At 45.8% G+C, this 19,394-nt stretch overlaps 1 long non-coding RNA gene across 2 annotated transcripts in view; it reads left to right on the forward strand.

Moving 5' to 3' along the window:
• The first annotated feature begins 486 nt into the window (after positions 1-486).
• LOC138522015 (uncharacterized) overlaps positions 487-19,394 on the forward strand; it is an 81,011-nt gene continuing 62,103 nt past the window's right edge. The window contains exons 1-2 of one of the 2 annotated variants that reach the window (XR_011283215.1): positions 487-6,075; positions 14,568-14,747. This is a non-coding gene — a long non-coding RNA (uncharacterized lncRNA). Of the gene's footprint in view, positions 6,076-9,223; positions 14,748-19,394 lie in introns of those variants that run through there. The other variant, XR_011283214.1, reaches the window with a different exon arrangement.

Consider the following 19,394-nt stretch of genomic DNA (forward strand, 5'->3'; position numbering starts at 1 on the left):
GAATCTGAAGAAAGTGATTTTGAAAGCAAGAACCAAAAAGATAGCATGAGGACTACAACACCTTTTGTGAAATGTTTTTGGAGACAGAATCACAAAGAATGTCAGGGAGGAACAGGTAAATTGTGACTGAAAGAAGACTCAGGATCTGGGAAGAGTGTGAATCAGAACTGTCCTGATATTGATTTTCTCGAAGAAGGAATTCTTTTTATTCGAGTTTGAGTGAGAGGGGCAGAAGAAAGGATAGGTACAACTCACAACAATCCTGGGGGAAGAGGATTTAAGTTTGGATTTGGCCCAAGCCCTGGTGTTTACATGGTTTAGGTGTATTTGACCTAATCTCATTTGATTGAATTTATTTGACCTTTTTTTGGTCTAAAATGTGGGAAGACCCCCGCACCCTCTCAAACTAATCTATACCCTTACCCACCCTATATTTACATTTAATTAAATTTGACCAAAAAAAGGTTGAAAAAAAAGTAAGAAATTCGATCAAATGGTGTAGGTCAAATGTTTTTATGCCAATTATGCCAATACCGTTTACATACAATAGTTGGAGAAAGCAAGAAAGGGCATGCTTCATCAGTTACATCAGTGTGGTTTGTTGAATCATTGGCACCCCGTCTTGACAAAGAAATAGTGCACCCTGCTTTTAGCATAACTTTGAGGAAGCCACACTTCACCATTTTTCTACACCTCATTGTCCTCCTTCCTGTGAAGAAAGTGCTGCAGGGTTTCACCGAAATCCGAAAAGCAAAGCTACTGTGCTGCCTCAACACCAGGTGAAGGGGACAGGAGGGGATTCATTCATGGCATGTGGATGTGTGAGGGGTGTTTTGAGGACCGTTAGGAGACAACGTTTGGATCTCTAGGAGAAACAAACAGGGATTCTGGGTTTTATCCCGATTGCCTGACAAACACTGTTAATTACCAGATGGGACACATTTTCAGCTGGCCCCAAACTAATGAGTAAAGCATCTGAGCAAGGAAGGCTGCTGTTTTAGTTGGTATTCAGCCTGCCAACTAACATAGTAAGGAAGGTGAACTGAGTGCATGTGCTTTTCATATATATCAGGCATATCTTTCTTTGAACTAAAAAGCTCATGCCTTCCATACCCTTAGCACTTTGCTCAGAGTATGAAATGGAGTCCTCAGTCTGCTGCCTCTTCTCACCTGCTAATTCCCTGGCCCTTACAGCATATGGTGAAGAGACAGTGTTTGACAATGGCTAAGAAATGGAAACGGAGATGTCTTTTAATGCATATTATATCTTTATGGCTTGGTATGTGCAGCTTCTTATGAGTTGGACCTCTCACTAGCCTGCTCATATATTCTACTTTCTACCTAGAACTACACTACTCCCATGCGTCATGTTATCCTGCTTCCATATGTCCCCATATAATGTTCCTCTGCAGTGATTTTTTACTAGGTGCCCCACTGTACTGTTGTCCTGCTGTGCCTTTGCTTAGATGCTTCAGTGCAATTCTGCTCCTAGGAGTTACTAGAGATTTTCCCCTGGAGCAATTTCACTCCTCAGTTCGACTCAGTACTCACTGCTGCCTACTCCCATGTGTGTGCTGTCCCATCCTTCTCCAAACCGTTTTAGGAAAAGAGGCTGCATGCTGTCCCCGGCTAGGAACACCAGCCAATTCAGGGGGTTTTGGGACTTCTCAGTTACCCTACTTGAGGTGCAACACAACCAGGACATTGACACACCTGCAATGGATAGATGGTAAAAAGGTCCATCAAGGTGTCCACTGACTGCTCCCAGTAGTAAAAGGTTAAAACTGTATGCGCCAACAAATAAGCATACCAACTAAGCCACCTGCACATGGCAACGAAGCACCCCGCTCAGATATCTTATCGGACACATACCACAAGTGTTCTCCTAACGGAACACCTAGGAACAGTGCACTGTAAGCAGGTCCTTCTGAATTGTTCCCTTTCCCCACTTACCAAACCCACCCACTGTTTCAGCCCAAGCATCAAGGGACCATGAAAATAGCTGTGAAGCATGGTATAAAACCCAGTAACAGCTAAAATCACGTTTCATGTCAAATGTATTTATTGACACTCTGGGCGTGTGGGTGACGTCGCCGATTATTCCTTGAACTTACTGATGCCCAAACATGCTCTTCATTAAAGGCTTCCTACAATTAAGCCTCCCTGAGACATTGCAGACTTTGACTTGCATGATGACAGCCATATTCAGGACAGACTGATTGAAGGCGACATTCCTATTCATTGTTAAGGGGAAACCGAGAGCCAGGCAGGGCTGTAAAACAAGCGTTCTTGCGCCAGATGTATAAAGCAGCGAGTTTTCTTCCTGGGAGCTATAGAAATGGGTTCACTTTGCCTGGTCTTTTTTTGGTCTTTTAGCCTTGGCCGTTCTTTTTCTGGCGGGTTTGCTGGGGGCGGGCTCGTCTGGAGCAGGTGGGGGGGCCGTTTCGGGGAGTGGCGTGGAAGGGGTCGCTCTGACAGTCTTTTCTTTGGCCGCGCGTGTGGCTGGCTCTGGAGTTCCCGCCTCGGATGTGCCGGAGTCTTCTTGAACGTCGGTGCAGGATTCGTCTCCGCCTGCGGGCCGGGGTGCGTCGGGCACTACACAGATGGTGCACGCAACGGGCCCTGTGCACATGAAGGCGGGCCTCGCCGGCGGGCGGCCCCCGTTCCCAGGGCAGACGCAGCTGGCGCAGGGGGTTGAGGTGTAACTGGGGAAGGTGTGCTGGCCGGGGCAGATCTCCCAGCCCCCGCCGCCGGACGGTGCGCACGGGACAGCAGCTTTCGGGCACCTCATGCAATGGTTGCTGTTACACAGGCCGGCGTCGGAGGGGCAGCCGTTAAAATCCATGATAACTTCTAGGAAGAGGCGCGAAGGAGCGGGAAAATGTTCAGTCAGGCGGACACACGCTGAGGGAGGGGGTGGGGAAACGGGTGTTTGTGGGGGAGGGGCGCGCACTATAGGAGAGAGGCGGGCTTATGAAAGGAGCGCGCCCGCGACCAATGACGCACTGAGGTCTGACGTTTCACTGTGAGGAAACAGTGACGTCAGCAGGCGGATTGTGCCAAAATGCTTTCAGGACTCCCACTCCTAACTATATTCCAGAGCGAGGATTACTACTGAAAATACTATGAATGTCCTAACATAAGGCGGCCTACTCCTCTGCCCCGCATTGACATTCGGCATCCAGGGTCGCCTAACTCCCTCCCCGAGACACAGACGAGAATGGTATAGGCCGTGTCGCCAGCACTGTTGGCCCGCCCCTCTAATAGAAACTCCGCCCACCAATGTGAACAAGGAGTACCTTTCTTTCCAGCCGAGGCTGGTAGATACCCAACTGCAATCACGTGCCCAAATCATAATAAGAAAGTCAAAGGTTACCATGGTTACATTTTTTAGAATGCTCCTTAAAGTAGACAGTTTTTAAATGGTAAAAAGCAGCATTGGTACTCACCAATCCAGACTTTACGTGTGGGGTAATACAAAAATTGGTCTTGGGCTCAGGCTCTCCAATCCCTTTCTATCAATCTTACTAGGTTTGTGCCTCTCCATTTGCTTATTTCCCTGTTGGTCTACCATTCTAGGTGTGGCACACGCCTCATGTGTCACTCTCTATTTGACTCTTCACTCATCCTCAGTCGTGTTCTCACGCTCTCTTTCACTCTTTGTGTAAGTTCCTCTTTTTTTGTGATCCATGGGTTTTTAAAGAATGGAGAGCGGAAACATCTCAGCAATCTCCTGCCAAAGTATAATTCTGTACAAATGCAACCATCTCTCAAAGATGTCAGTCACACACTGATTATTGTTATATACAAAAGTTGGCAGGCTTTGAGAACTCTCAATTTTTGCAATTAATGCAGTGACATTATATGACCATGGTCACACTTTTGATTAAGCGGTGAAGGCGGTATTTTAACCCACTGTGCACTTTAGGCACTTGGTCATATAACTATCAAACTCTAGTTGAAAGACATTTTTAGGTTTTTGCTTTCAAGGACTACACTATTATGGAGTTTATTTGGAAAGTAAACAGATCACGCTTTAAAGCATTGTAACACTATATAAATCTATAAAAAAGCATGCAGCGGCAAAGGGAGCCTTATTTTCCACATAATAAACAGAAGACTGCAAGTCCCTGAATGCACGTTAATTAAATCATGAACAATTTCCTGTTTTACAGTACTATACATTCAGCACTTCAGCAAACAATTTATTTTATTGTTTAAAGCGCGGACTAAGCTCGAGAATAGCAGAGCCCTGTACAAAATGTAGCCGGCATTTGGGCTGGGGTCTTTTAATAGTAGCGCAGTACTATAAGGTTTGCGCGTCGATAGGGGCGTCCATTGGAATTAGTCTATTGTCAGGTGTTGTTAAAAGAACCAAGTTTTGAGACATTTGCAAAATTGGAGAATTGTGGGGGCATTCCGAGCTGACACCGGGATCGAGTTCCAGAAGGTAGGTACGTGACAAGGGAAGGATTGTTTGCGGGTCCTCTCTGCAGACGAGTTGTGATTCAAGCCTGTTGGTCGATTTGCTGTGTGTGGAGCGTGTGCCAACCGATATGTGGAGCTTAGCCGCCAGGTACGGTGGTGTACTACTCATAACCAGTGCAGGAAATGGGCTGGAACAAGACAGAGCAGCGTGCAGAAGGGTATGTAGCCCGTGGAGCCCGGCTATTTGGGCTACATGCTGGCCCTCTGAGGGAACACAGAAAAGAAAGACACAGACACAGGGGCAATAAAGGCGTTATTAGATGTGTAGTGTGTGTGTGTTTATTTATGTAAGTGTTGGAACAAACCATCCAGCCCACCATGGGGCTGGATGGAATGTTGAAAGTAAAAGTAAAAGACAGAACAATAGAAAATAACTCCCCTGCCCAAGAATGGGCTAGGCAGGGCAGAGAAGAATCCAACCGGATTTAAAAATAAAGACAGTTGAAAAGGACAGTTGAAGAGAGGGAGAGAAAAGAGAGATTTACCTGGGGGGTTATTGCCTCGAGTGGCGCCCTGGGGTCTTAATCGGATGAAAGGTGCCGGGCTGCGCAATGGGGAGCCCTCACAGAGGCTCTGCAGAGGTGCCGAGCTGCTATGCCAGGGGCAGCTCGACGCCCATGGGCCGTGACGCCTGCCGGCTCACACGGGCCCCAGAGACATTTATGGCCCAGGCAGCGTGATGGTGGCTGCCCGGGCCCATCAAGAACAACCCGGCCAGGACCGCGTGTGGGGGGCAGCCCCGACCAGGCTGCCTGGCCCTACCCCCAAAGGCCTGCCGCGTGTCCAGCAGGGCAGGCCTGTTAACAAAAAAAACCCTCCCGGGCTGCATATGTCAAGGGCAGCCTGGGAGGTTGCAGAGACACACAGCAGAAGTTCTGGGTTGGCTGCTGCCAACCAGGGTGAAGAGGAGGCGGTGTGTAAGTCCGGGTTGCTCCGTTGAGCGGCCCGGGTGAAGAAAGTCCGGGTTGCCCAGCGGAGCGGCACAGGTGAAGACACGGCCTGCTCCCTCTGTTTTCACAACGCATTGCTGAGGGGAGGGCCAGGAGGAGGCCTGACACTCTTCAATGAGCGCGGCGTCATCCCCATAGCAACAGGAAAGCCACCGGCTCTGATAATGGTGCATGGGACACGCAGTGACTTCGGGTAGGCCCCCCAGCCAACGGGGCCCACCCATGAACTGAAAAGAGGCCGCAGCGGACATGTCGGGTAGGCCCCCAGCCAATGGGGCCCACCCTAAAATAAAAAGTATACCGCGGGCCGCAGTGGTGATATCAGGTGGTACCCCTAGGCAACGGGGTCCACCCTAAAATAATATTGATGCCGCGGGTCGCAGCAGCGAGTGTCAACGGTTCCCATGTGCATAGGGGGCTGCCCTGGACAGTTCGCAGAGCGTGGACAATGAGGTGACCCAAAGTGGTGGACAGGGTCACCCTGAAGGACCTCATTATGTCAACAGCTAAACACCAGAGGAGCCAAGCATTATCTTCTCACCCAGTGTCATCAGGGAACAGGCTCCAGCCTGCAACCAGCACCTCAGAGCCTTGCGTGCAATCGCCCACAGCCAGCGCCACAGGACAGATCTCAAAGGTACTGTGTAGAGGTGACTGACTGCAGCAGTAACCCCATTGTTATAAGTGTTATATGTTGTGTATGTGTTGTGAATCTAAGTACATATGTATGAGTAGTTCTGTGTATATGGAAATAATGTTATGTAGGGTAAAGGTTAAGTAAGGTGAAATAGAGGGTTGGGCTATTAGGGGAATGTTAAGTAGGGTCCCTGCTAAGTAAGAATAGATAGGATATTATGTAGATGGCCATGGTTATTAATTGGGGATAAAGAGGAGGCACCCTGGCGTGAGGTGGTGGCATAGGTTGGCGGCCTGCCCAAGGCAGCCCTGCAAGATAGGACCACCACAGAGGCCATCACCTGGCCTCACTCTCCATGTGGGTGGTACCTAAGTTTAGGAAGGGAAATGGTTGCGGCAGGCTCATCCTTAGGGCCCCTGCGACCCCCTCCAAAGAAGGGTGAGCTGACGTAGCTGGTTCCCGCATAGGTGGAACTCACGCCAGGGGAATCTTAGGGTCTAATAAGGGCATGTTTAAAAAAGAGGGACCCCGTCTGGGGTTTCTATAAAAATGTACCTCTGGTGTCTGTGTCCATTAATTATCAAGGAACTCAGGGTGTGGCCCATCTCCTGTATTAACCATTTTTATTTGAAGGTTGCTCAGCGACCCACCAGAACAGCTGGTGTGGGATGGTGTCAGTGGGTCAGTTCCTGGCCCAGGGTTTTTATAATACTGTGCTCCACCTGGCCTGGGGGAAAAAACAGGGGCTACAGTCTGATAAGACTAGGATTGGAGGTCATGTATGTAGTGCACTCAGCTATAGGTGACAGGTTACAACATGTATTGGTGGGCCCAGGGGACATGCGAACACCAAAATGCCAGGGTTAGCAGAAGTGACATCACATGCCCTTTGATCACGACATTGTAGGAACTTATGTCATGGAACCTTTCACCTCATGATATCATCATTTGCATACCACTTTTTGGAACATATAATATGCCCCTCCATCCACCACAACACTGGTTGCATTCCTTCTCTGATCAACATTATTGGCTTCTATAGGCCTCCCTATGCAAGCGATCAACAGAACAGTGGAGACGGGGATCCAGTTTAACTCCTTCATTTATAGAGGATGAATGCCTATAGTGACTGGATGTTCAGCTAGAATACAAGCGATAACTAGTCAAAAGAGTCCCATGATCAGTTTACTTAAAATGGTGCAAAGGCCTTCTTCTTGGACCACTGTTCAGGATTCCTAAATCCAATACACAGACTTAGGGATATAGTGCTAGGCTCAGTTCTTGGCTCAAAATTCGGTCTCAGGGTTAAAATGCCCTGCTTGCTTCTTCGCTTCACAGATCCTGTGTTTAGGCACACAGCACACTTCTTGATAATCTCCTACAAGCAAGCATTTCCCGGCCTCTTGTTTAGGGTGCAGATTGGCCTAAACTCAACTTCTAGCCATGGGTCTCCCCCTGTTCTAATGAGGATACCTTTTGACACAACTATCATAAAGTAGTATTTCTACCCCCTTACCTATGGTTTTCGTCAGATTGTGATATTCACCCACAAAGGCTTCCTTAAATTGCTCTCGTTTTTCCTCTGGCTCCTGCTAGGGGCCGCAATATATCCCTGTGGGAGATATTTAGCATCCTCCTCTGAGTCTGCTGTCAACTGGTGCCAGAGATATAACCGTCCCTCAGAAGGCATAAGCCCAGCTTGCTTCTTGCTTTAAGAGAGTTTCCTTTGTTTTGTGAACCTGTTGCTTATGGCTGAGAGCCCTACATACACGACCTCCAATCCCAGTCTCAACATACCTTCTGCATGTGTGTCTTGCTTGCCGTGCTTGTCCTGCTTATACCACTACCTGCCCCCTAGTGCTGACTTGATATGATTATGATAGGTCATTTATAACGTGCTTAATACCCAGAGATTTCCAAGCGCGGACCCTGGGATCGAACCTGTATTGCTCTGTGTCGTCTTGCTTCAAAGGCGAGCGAGGTGACCCTGAGCTATCCTCCCGAGACGTCGAGGTCCCTTCATGTTAATAAGATCTAGCTCGTTTGAACTCCCCTTGAGATTTTAAAATCCAGATGATATATGATATGCCATGGGGAGAAGACAAATTTGCAGTTTTACATGCAGATGTATCACTGCTGCCTGCCACATGTGACTTACTTAAGAAAAAGCTTACATGCTTACATTCTGACTGAAGGACGGTATTACTGTATTAGCTTGAGCAGGATCTTTAACAGTCTTCAGTCTTTCATCCCTGCAGAAAGTCGGTGAGGTGGACAGGAGCTGTTCAATTCACATATAGCAACCTTCCCTGCAGTCCTGGGGGACAACCACCAGAAAAATAGTGCATGGCAATTGTTAGAAAAAGAAGAACACATTTGCATAGACATGTCAAGCAAAAATGTATTTACATAAATAAATATAGGATGTTGGCACACATTTGGCTAACAAATTCCTTGCGGAGACACACACTTTCAAACCTTCAAAACCGTCACTCGCCTATTTAGATTACTGTGTGTAGCACATGCCATTCACAAACTGCAAATATCCTTTCTATGATGCCTTGGAGAAAGATGGTGAGCAGTCATGGTAATAAAGACATATTCTGCTGGCTTTCACAAAGGTTGTGATTGCCCTCTGGTGATCTCTTATTATATCATCTGACAGCTAACTGCAATCCCAAATCCATTCCGAGGGCCTGCCACGCTAGTTTTGGTAAAGACATTTACAGATCAACACGGGTGTATGTGGAAAAGCTTTGCAAATGTGATAGTGAGCAAAACTACCTTGAAACCGAAAATACATCCTTGTTTATTAATAAATAGCCCAAAACAGCTGGTTTATGGGAAGGGTAGGTAGTCACAGTTAAAACAAGGGGGGGCACTTTAATAAGTAACAATTTGGGGGCATAATAGATACGTGTTTCTACTAATCATACAGGACCGTCACAGTTCAACACATTCCAGACCCTGCAGATACTTCAACCATCCTGTCACAGGATTGCTCAACATGCTTTTGCACCAGCAGTCTACAGGCGGCGTTTTCTGCCCTAAGAACACTATCAGAACAGGCTTCTTTCCTCTTTGGGGACCACGTGCGTCATTGGTGAGTTTTTATCACAATAATCCAAGCACTGCACCTACTAAAGTACCATATATAATGTTGTTGCATGCATGCACGACGGCCTCAACAATCTTAAAGAGGACTTAAATGCTCCTCTGCCAAGCCTCAGGACAAAATTAAGGTCACCTGTTACCAACTTGGGCACTTCCTACCGCTGTAGAAGGTATGGCAACGCCAGTATCGTCTTTATTACAAGAACATATACAATTATCATTATTCAGCAACAGCACACTTAGACAGGCCTCAATGAACTATACCAAATTCAGTCATGGCTCGGTCCAATGTAGCACAACATAAAACCAGGCAATCCCTGATGACCAAAGAAGGGCAAATCACTCTTATTGACATAGCAGAGGGTCAGGTAATCCCTGTTCACTTCACACATGGCTGTCGAAGAAGGGCAAGGCATCCATATTGATAAGAGCAAAGGGCAGAACAAAACATATGTGTGGCTATATCAGAAGGGTGGATTTAGCCTGGTGACACGAATCAATGTTGGTATAGCAAAATGGCAGGTATTCACTTTTGACAGCACAGGTATAGAATCATTATTGACATAACAAGAACACAAATGAAACCTGCTTACACAGCAGAGGGGCTATTACTCCCGGCAACAACCTGGAGGGGTGTGTAGACCACGTAGAGGTAGACAACGGCAGATAATCCTTGGTGACATAACGAATGTGCAGACAGATTCTGCTGACACAGTGGCATAGTTAAGGCAAGAATACATAGCAAATGGACAAGAAATCCCAAATGTTGTAACAGAGAAGCAGGCAGTTATGAAAGACGTAACTGGCGTTTAAAGAACCACTAAAGGGGAGTGAAGCAGGTAGTTTCGTGTGGGAAAGTAAAGAAGCACAAGCACAGTAAAGGCATATAAGATTAAGAGAGGTCAAAGCATGGCAACTATTTCTTGCGTAGACTCCAGCGCAGTGGGACACGCAAAACCAAAGAAGATGGACGGGAAGCATTTGAAAATCTGGCAGTGGATCGTATTACTCTTGGGTACATGGCAGGGGGATGGTTAGCTCTTGAAGAAATAACAGTGGGACGAATGATTCTTGTGCAGGTGGCAGAGGGCCGAGCAACCTGTGAGGGTATAACAAAAGGGCTGATAATCTTTTGGGAGACATTAGGGGGTCTACGAATTTTTGAGTAGGGCTCAAAAGAGCTGGAAGTCTCTGAGGAAAAAGAAGAGTTTGAACTCTTCGCGTATATGGAGGAAATGGAACTCTCAGAGGAAGAACTGGAACTCTCAGAGGAAGAAGAACTGGAACTCTCTGAGGACGAAGAACTGGAATTCACAGGCAAAGTGGTTTTTGAGGGAGTGGTCCAGGGAAAAGGGGAGGTCTTTGGGCTGGCAGCGAGGGGTGTGTATCTCCCTGAGGACACAGAGTGTGCAGCAGTCCTTGAAGCGGAGGTAGAAATGCTGTGCCCCATAAAGACACCCGGGGAGCTGCTGGTAGATCCCGAGGTTGTAGATGACCTTGATCTCGCTGACGGGCCATGTGAATGGCTACTGTCAAAGGAACTATCAGAGGATCTGATCCTGTGTGTGGAAAAAGTAGATGCATCAGTCCCAGATGAAGTGGTAGTAGAGCGATGTCTACTCTTTGAAATAGGTATGGTTTGGGCTTTCCCTGAGACGATTGTAGGTGGATGGGTATCTTTTGAGAAATTAGATTGGTATTTATTATTATTCGCATAGGAAACAGTAGTGTAAGTGTCCTTTGTGGCACTTGCAGGCTGTTCAATATTCCCTAACTTACCAGACAATTGTGTACCCCCTTTGAAAGCAGAAGGGCCAGCATCCTCCGATATGATCTTAGAGGGTTGGGAATACTTGTTCAAGGTAGCAGAGCCAGAAGACCCTGAAGAGAGGGTATATGAACTACTTCCACTGAACGTAGTTGAACCTACAGTTTTGTCTGAGAAATTGGACAGCTGAGGATGTCCTGGTGAGACATGAGATAGATCAGTTATCCCTGAGTAAACCATAGGTTTGTAAGTACCGCCTGGCGATGTAGCAGAGAGTGCATAGTTATCTGAAGAGATAGTGGAAGGAAGGGCCCCGCCGGCAGGCACAGGAGATGAAGTATCCCCTAAGGGCATTTGAGATGGAACAGCAGTCACAGAGGAAACGGTAGAGGAGTAAATATCCCCTGTTGGCTTAGTAAAGTGTACAGTTTTCTCTGAGGAGACAGCAGCGGAATGGCTATCCTCTAATGGCATAGATGACCCAGCAGTAGCTGCAGAAAGATTCGAGGTGTAAGTAGCCTGTGGGGAGGCGATAGGTGTGTCTGTTTTAGCTAATGATGCAGAGGACATCTGTGCAATATCTGGAGAAGTAGCATTGTAAATCCCTTGATTGAAAGCAATAGGCTGAGTTACCCATGCAGAGGTCTGACCAGATGGAATTACCTGACGGACACCAAACGGGCCAATATTACCAGAGGAAAAAGCACGATGGGAGACCATTTGTGAAGGTACAGAACAAGAAAAGGGATTTTCTCTGATGCACTCCCAGGGTTTGGATTCACAGCGGCGGGTGCATTTTACGAAGGTATCACGGGGGTCATTATTGTTTTCATAGCTGCAGTTATATGCTATAGGATTGTCCCAGGCCCTTGTTTCCCTGTAGCAGTTATACTCTGGAATACATTTACGGGTGCAGGCATTAGCAATTGTCCACGGGAAGATAGGATCGTTGCTGGGTACGCAGGGGGCGGTGTTGCCTTCTGGGCTAGCAGCATTACTCTGGTGTGTGTTGCTTAGAAGGATCAATGAGGGGCCGTTATTCTGTGGGGAGCTGTTGCAGTCGCATTTTTTATTCTCCTGTGGGTTAATATAGAGGAGGGTATTTTTGGGGGTGAGAGCTAAGAGCCCTGTATTACCTACGACGGAAAGGGGGCAAGAGTGGGCTGGGGAGTAAGAAAGAGAACCGGGCAGGGCCATTAAAGCAGGGCTGTAAATGCGCGGGAAAGAGCATGCGCCAGTGTTGGAGACATAAGGAATAGCGCATTCCGCAGGTAACAGGAAGCCACTGTCTCCGAGCTTGGCCATGCTAGAAAAGCGTTCTTTACAAAGTTGCTGGTTGATGTTACGCTTTCTGCGGAATTGGTTAAGCTCTAGTACGGTCGAATCAAGCCAAACAGCTGTAATCACCCCCACCCCTCCCTGGGACCATCCTTTTGGTACCGCCTGGTCCTTATTGCGTGACGGGTTCCTCACAGTGGGGGACAAAGGGCGCGAAGTACGCGCGGCGTGACGTCACCGACGTCCGAAGACATCGCTGAGCCTTCAAAATAATGTTCACTCCTAGGCCCCTCCCCTTCCGGACAGTGTCGGCCAGTGCTTCGCTCCTTCCTGTTTATTTTTTTTAACTCATTCAGGGCTCTATATAAGAACTGCCCTTGCCAACATCCGGGTTCCAGCGCCTCCCAGCATCTGGCGCGAGCTCCTTCACTTTTTTCTCTCAGCCGTTTCTGTTTCTCTAGTGTGCGTGCGCACCGCGTGGTATTATTTCCCCGCGTTATTCGACTGCCGCGCATGCGCACCTAGTTGTGCGTTCTACCCCCCCTTCGTCATTTGTGTTATTTTTCTTGCGCTCTTTTCCATACTTGCCTGCGTACACAAGTACACCATTGCCCGTTTTTACTTGCAATTTTCTTTCAGTATTTGGTCCTCCTCACGTTTCCACGGGCTCATCTTCCTTCGCATTTTGCATAATTGACTAATAATGCTCAGTATTCCTCCTATCTTCTAGGTACACTCCGGCCTTGTTATCCACCGTGTAAATGATCTTTCACACCTGTGCTGCCTTCAACCAGCTATCCTCAAGAGGGCTTTTTCGAACTATTCATTATATCGCGTTCAGATATTAGCTGCGCCCTCTACACCCACTCCTCGGCACGTGTTGGTGGTCGCACATTTATAATCCCTCACGTATGATAGCCCGCGCTTCTCTTCCTTCTCAAGAGACGCTCAGTCTTTTCACAATTCACCTTTCCCACTATTTAATTCCATTTACACCTGTTCTCCACAGTGAACGTTTATTTTCGCTTTGCTAGAATTCCCTTGTCTTTCAGTAGTTGCCCATCAATCATTTTTAGTGCAGCCACCATTGTATGTTGATTGTTATTCTGTGCAACTCCCATCTACACTTTTGTACACATTTGTTACAATTATTTTATACTCCGTATCCTGCATCGCCTACATTCACTCCTGTGTTTATTCATGCCCTTCTATAATTCATATTGCTCATAATACTCTTCCCCCCCCCTATTTTCAGTGCACACTTTCTCAGCACGTTTATTGCTGGACCTACATATCTCAATATTGTCTGATATTCGCTGTTCTTCCCACGTGGTTTAATTTGACCTCCCAAGCTTAAGTTCTCACACTCTTTGCTAAATGTGCATGCTCCCTGTTTACGCACACAGCTTTTCCCATCTTGTTTTCAGTCCCTCTCACTTTCTCTACACTGTCCTTTTCACTCCGCTGGGTGCGCGCGTTTTCCATCACGTTTCCTATTACTGCGCATCAATGTCATGCAGCACCTACCCTGGGGCTTCTAGCCCCTCATCTGTCACAGGGGTGAACAAAGGCTCGTATGGTTCCTACTCGTGTAGTACTGGCCCCTGTGCAAACTCCTCCTGTATTCCAGGACCCTGTGATAGTTGCAGCTGGAGTACCTGTCCCCGTGATATCTGTCCAGGGAATACCTGTGCCCAATATATTCCACCTGAGAACATCTGCTGCTGTGCTATCTGCCCCGGAAATCCTTGCCGTGATACTATCTGTCAAGGGAGTCCTTGCCCTCGTCCACCCCGAGAGGGAGTTACATACCCCTATAATCTGACTCCAGGCAACTCTTGTCCCTTCATTGCACCAGGGAATATCTGCCCACGCTGTTCAGCCTCATGCAAAACCTGCCACTGTCCAATCACATCAGGGATCATCCGCCCCCATGCCAATTGCCCAGGGCCTACCTATCCCACAGACAACTCCTCCTGGATAACTTGCCCTTCTGGAATCTCCCCTGTACTCTTCTGCCCATATCCAACTTGAAAAGGGAGTATGTGCCCTCTTTCATATCATAAAGGAATAACTACTGTCTGCTATGTGATCATGGATTACCTATCTAGTGCTTCAGCTATTTCATCAGACATTGTATGTACATCTCTTATTACACTGGTTTACCTAACCCTTTGCTAATGCATCAGAGACTGTTTGGACCTCTCCGACTCACAAACTGCCCTGCATCAGGGAAGTGCTCTGTCAATTCAACACCTGCTACTTCTACGGGATGTAACAGGAATTGCAAAGTCTACAGCACTGGTCATTGATAATTGCTTTATCCCAACAGCCACCACTAATGCAAATACGTCATGCTCTACATTGGCCCCTGTATACGGAGCAGAAGGCCTCTTCCAACCAACTCCAGGAGAAGATACACAATGAGGTGCCTTGGAAAGAAAACAAATGGAAGTTCAGTAACCTTGAATGTTGCTCCTGGACCAAGGCAGGAATTTCAGTAGAGAAACAGGTAAAATTAACACATTCTAAGAGAGCTACCAAGATCGCTCATGCTTTATCCACCAACCCTGTGACATAATACCCATTTGATGTGATTTCTCTAAAAAAGAAAGGGGTTGCAATCAAAACGTAGTCTTAATGACTTTCAAACTAGCCCTGGTCTCGACTAGCCCTGGGCTGTTCACATTTCTCTTTTTGGTAGATTCCTCCCTGAAAAAGCACATGAGTCCTGGTTGTTGAGTTGTGTTTTCAACTCCCTTACAAGCTGCCTGCATCTGTGAAGTAATTTGTGTTTTTGCAGTGGAATGCTGAGTGGGGGAGCTGCTGAATGTTCTATGTGTGACAGTTGGTGAGAGGATAGCTTGGAGAGAGTGCTAGTGGATGTTCCTTTATGCTCACCTTTCTACTCGAGCCCCCGTATCAGAAACGTCAAGTGTAAAGCCATCTTTTAAACAGTAGCTCATTTGCTCTATGACACAGACTAACCTTAATATAGTCACATAAAAACAACACATCTGTTTTTCCACCACAGGTGTGCTGCCTATGGGTAAAGTTATACACTTTGTATACAAATGAGTAAAAAATATCAACCCTAATGTTATACAGAATCAATCACTTCAAATCATGAAGCAGTATTTGAAGAGCATCATGTTGTAAACTGTTAGCGTTGTCAATGCTTCTCTGCAATACACTTCCAGCATAATCTGTGTGGTTTGTTTAAAAAAATTAACGTGGACAGCAAGGCAACGGACTGCTCATCTTTGGGTGCTCTACCCTAATGATATGATCTGCCATTGGAAAGATGCTAATGATCTTAAGAAATTAGCAGTGTAACAGTCTTGATAAAGGATCTTTTGTTCCGAAACGCGTCAGCAATTTGGAAGTGTCTGTAATTGCCATCATTCACATTGGACATTCCATGTTAACACTGCTTTATGACTTGAGTGATTGATTCTGTATAACATTAGGATTCATATTTTTGACTCATTTTTAAACAAACTGTATCACTTTATCCATAGGCAGCAAACAGATGTGTTGTTGTTTTATGTGACTATCGTGTGAGATTGGTGAAATACACCACTTTATTTGTTTTACATTTAATGTATTCAGACTTACCATGCAGTACAGCTTCTGTTATAGTCATAACTGTTTGGTATTTAATAATTTGTTGATTGATGTACAGATGTTTGGAGTTTTTTACACAATAAGTTTGTGGTGCACCTCCAACTTTTGCTTATGCCACTACTAAAAGCAGGCAGCCCATCTAGCAACATCTTATTGGGTCTCGAATTGAGGACGTCAAAACTACAACAAAATCTTCCCAGGTCAGGCAGAGAAGAAGTCAGCACGACTTTCGATTCCCATTACTGAAACAAACAGCTTGATACGCGAGATGAAAACGCACCTGAAAGACTTCAGTAAGGATAATCAAGAAACCAAGGGGAATGCCTCAGACGTTAGTGCCGCACACCAGGAGATAAAGCGTGGTAATGTTCATAGACAAAAACCTGACAATGAGGCAACCCTGAAGAAAACAATGTTGCATTGGATATGGATAAACCGAGACAGCCCACTGTAATAAAACAGAACCAGCTCTGCTATACACCTTAACACACAATGCAGGAGCATGCAAACATGGTGCGCAATGGTAGTCAGCAAAGGAAATCTAACCCCTGCCTACGTTCACCTGTATTGCAGGAGGTTCCCAGAGGAATTGGCCAGTTAGAGAGTAAGGCATAGCTGGTGACAGTGGAAGTCTATCTGATAAATGAGATACATAAGCAAACTGGACGTTTTAACAAAAGGGATACCCTCACCCCAACTATGCCAAATGACAGTTTTAATGGATTGGAGGGTAATGTTGAAGACAGTAATGAGGTTGGCCCAACTCTGGTGGGTGAAAGAAAGGTGAAGGGTTGGGACAATGTGTCGAAGAGCCCAGTGGTTGGTATGGTTAAAATGATGGAGTCAGTAGGGTTTGCAGAAGGTGTCTCTTTGAACAGGTTTCAACTTCCCCCAATTGATGTTGATAGGAGTAGTAGTGACACTACTAACTGTGCACCTACCAATGCAATGTTGGCACTTAACAAACAGAAATGCATCCATTCATATTGGAGAGAGGCAGACTCTAGAAAGATATATACCTCTCACTTAAACTGTGCAAACTGTATGGAACTAAAGGGTATGCCATTGGATTGAAGACAACATCACCCTTTTTTTTGGCAAACATTAATGTAAAGTCGAAACTAAATTAGTTCCCACTTGAGAAGTTGAGTATGTTACAGGATCTAAAAGCAGGGATGCAATCTCGAACAAATGACTGTCTTGATGCCACTATATGTCATCATAATGACAACACATTGGAACATGAATCATCAAGAATGAGTTCCAAATCTGGATCGGCTGAAAGGGATAGTAATACAAATGTCACCAATAATAAAATCTATTCGACCTGCTTAGCACAATTTTTAAAATTCATACATAATTTCAAATATTGCTAAAATAGTCAAGACTCCTGATGAAGTATTAATCATAAGAACCGTGCAGAGCCAAGAGCCCTACCAACCAATGTAATTCCATATGCCACATTTTTGTTTATTGACATGCATGTGCAATTGCCATGAAATATATTTAGTAGCATTCTCTGTATAATACACAAAATATTCATTTACTTCTATAATTGTCATTCTTTGTGTTAAGCCATAGTTTCTTGGTTTGTTTTGTATGTGCATTTACTTGTGAACTGTACATAACTTCACTTTGCAACCTCTGTTACTCTATCTCTTCTTAAGATGACTGCTTTTTACAAGCTACCCATTGAAGAGACGTTTTGGGATTGATGTTGTAGGATGAGTGAAATAGCAAGTCTATAATCTTAGAAAATATCTTGGTTGCTTAGCGCTGACCCGATTAATAGCAACTTGGACGTCATTGAACAAAATCTTGATTTTATTTTATTAACGTTTTGCAAATTTTACGAAGAAAACAAAAGAAACACGATTAAGAACTCCCCCCCCCCTGTAACCACCTTCCTCCACCAGAGCTGTCGTTCAGTATAATGTTCGATGGAACTGTTAACTTTTGGAGGCCTTCTCCCTTAAGTGGAATATCTCAGGCAATGTCCAGGATCCTAATGTTCTGTGGGCATAGTTGAATCCGATAGTTGTCTCGTAAATATTCCAGTAGGGCACCCCACTCTGTCTTGACTCTTTGGTGATCCCCTTGCAGATTATAGGTGGCTCATTCCATGGTGAGATATTACTCAATCATTCAAGTTGTGTGTGAGAGGCCTCCTTCTTCCAATTGCGAGCTATCTCCAACTGGGCCGTTAATATTAAAATCATGCATGCTTTAAAACGTGCCTTCCCTTGTGGTGCCTTATCTTTTGTCCATAAGTTAAGCGTACATTCCCCTTTTCCCAGAGGGATGTCTTTCCCTACCACCACTTGCACCGTTGAGCACACATGTTCCCAGAACAGTTTCAGGTCTGGACCGGACCACCAAATATGAAGCCAATCTCCCATCCTTTTACAACCCAGCCAACAGGTTGGTAATGTGTCCGGGAACATTATTCTAAGCCTCTCCGGGGTATAGTGCCATTGAGTGAGAACTTATACCAGATCTTCCTTTAAGTGGATGGATCGGGTAAGTTTTGGTATATTGTCCCACAGAGCCTCCCATTTTTCCATAATTATTTGTCGGTCTAGAATGTTTTCTCACCTGCCCATATATGACAATTTTTCTCTGGGGCTACCGTCAGATATTAATGTATAGAAAGCTGAAATAAGATGTGTATCCCCAGAGTTTGACGTAATATATTTTTCAAAAGCAGTAGGTTGTCTGCCTGCCACACAGCTATTAGAGGGATATGCCACCCAATGTCGAAACTGATAATATGATAATCTATCCCTTTCCGTAAGGCCATAAAGTTGTTTGCATGGCTCAGAGGTCTTAACTTTCTGGCAGTGCATCATATCTTTAAGCCTCAAGCAACCTGCTGCCTTCCAGTTTCAGAGGACACCTAGATGTGTGAAAGGACACAGAATTGATGACATCTGTCGATGTTTGACCACTTCATCCCATATCTCGCCAATTAGTGCAGTGATCTGCAATGCCTTCATACTGCAAGGTCTGACCTCCCTAGAGAGCCATAGAACCGCATCTAGAGGGTGCCCCGCCACTGCTTTAGCGCTTTGGATTAAGGCGCTATATAAATAACACATCATTATCCATCAAGTCCCATAATTTGCTATCATCCCCTGATAGCCAGTGTCTAAGCACCCTCAGTTGGGCTCCCCAATAATAAAGCCGAAAGTCAGGAAAGGCCAGTTCTCCTATTTTCTTCAGGTCCATTAAGGTCCGGAGAGCACCTAGGGTCTTTTATTTTGCCTTATGAATATGGACAGTGCGCAATTGAGTGACTTAAAAAATTTCTTTGGTGTAGAAATCGGTAAGGCCTGAAAGTAATAAAGAAAACGTGGGAGGGTCACCATCTTTACAGAGGCCATTCGCCCTAACCATGAAACGTGTAGGGGATCCCAGCGTCGTAGATCAGCCTTAAGTGTTCCAAGGAGCTGAGGGTAGTTTGCCTCATATAACGTTAACGATTTTGTAATATAAACCACTAAATATTTGATCTTCCCATCCGCCCACTGAA

The sequence above is a fragment of the Ambystoma mexicanum genome, chromosome 13 (genome assembly GCF_040938575.1).
Source record: "Ambystoma mexicanum isolate Mex_15411 chromosome 13, UKY_AmexF1_1, whole genome shotgun sequence".
Taxonomy (NCBI): Eukaryota; Metazoa; Chordata; class Amphibia; order Caudata; family Ambystomatidae; genus Ambystoma; species Ambystoma mexicanum.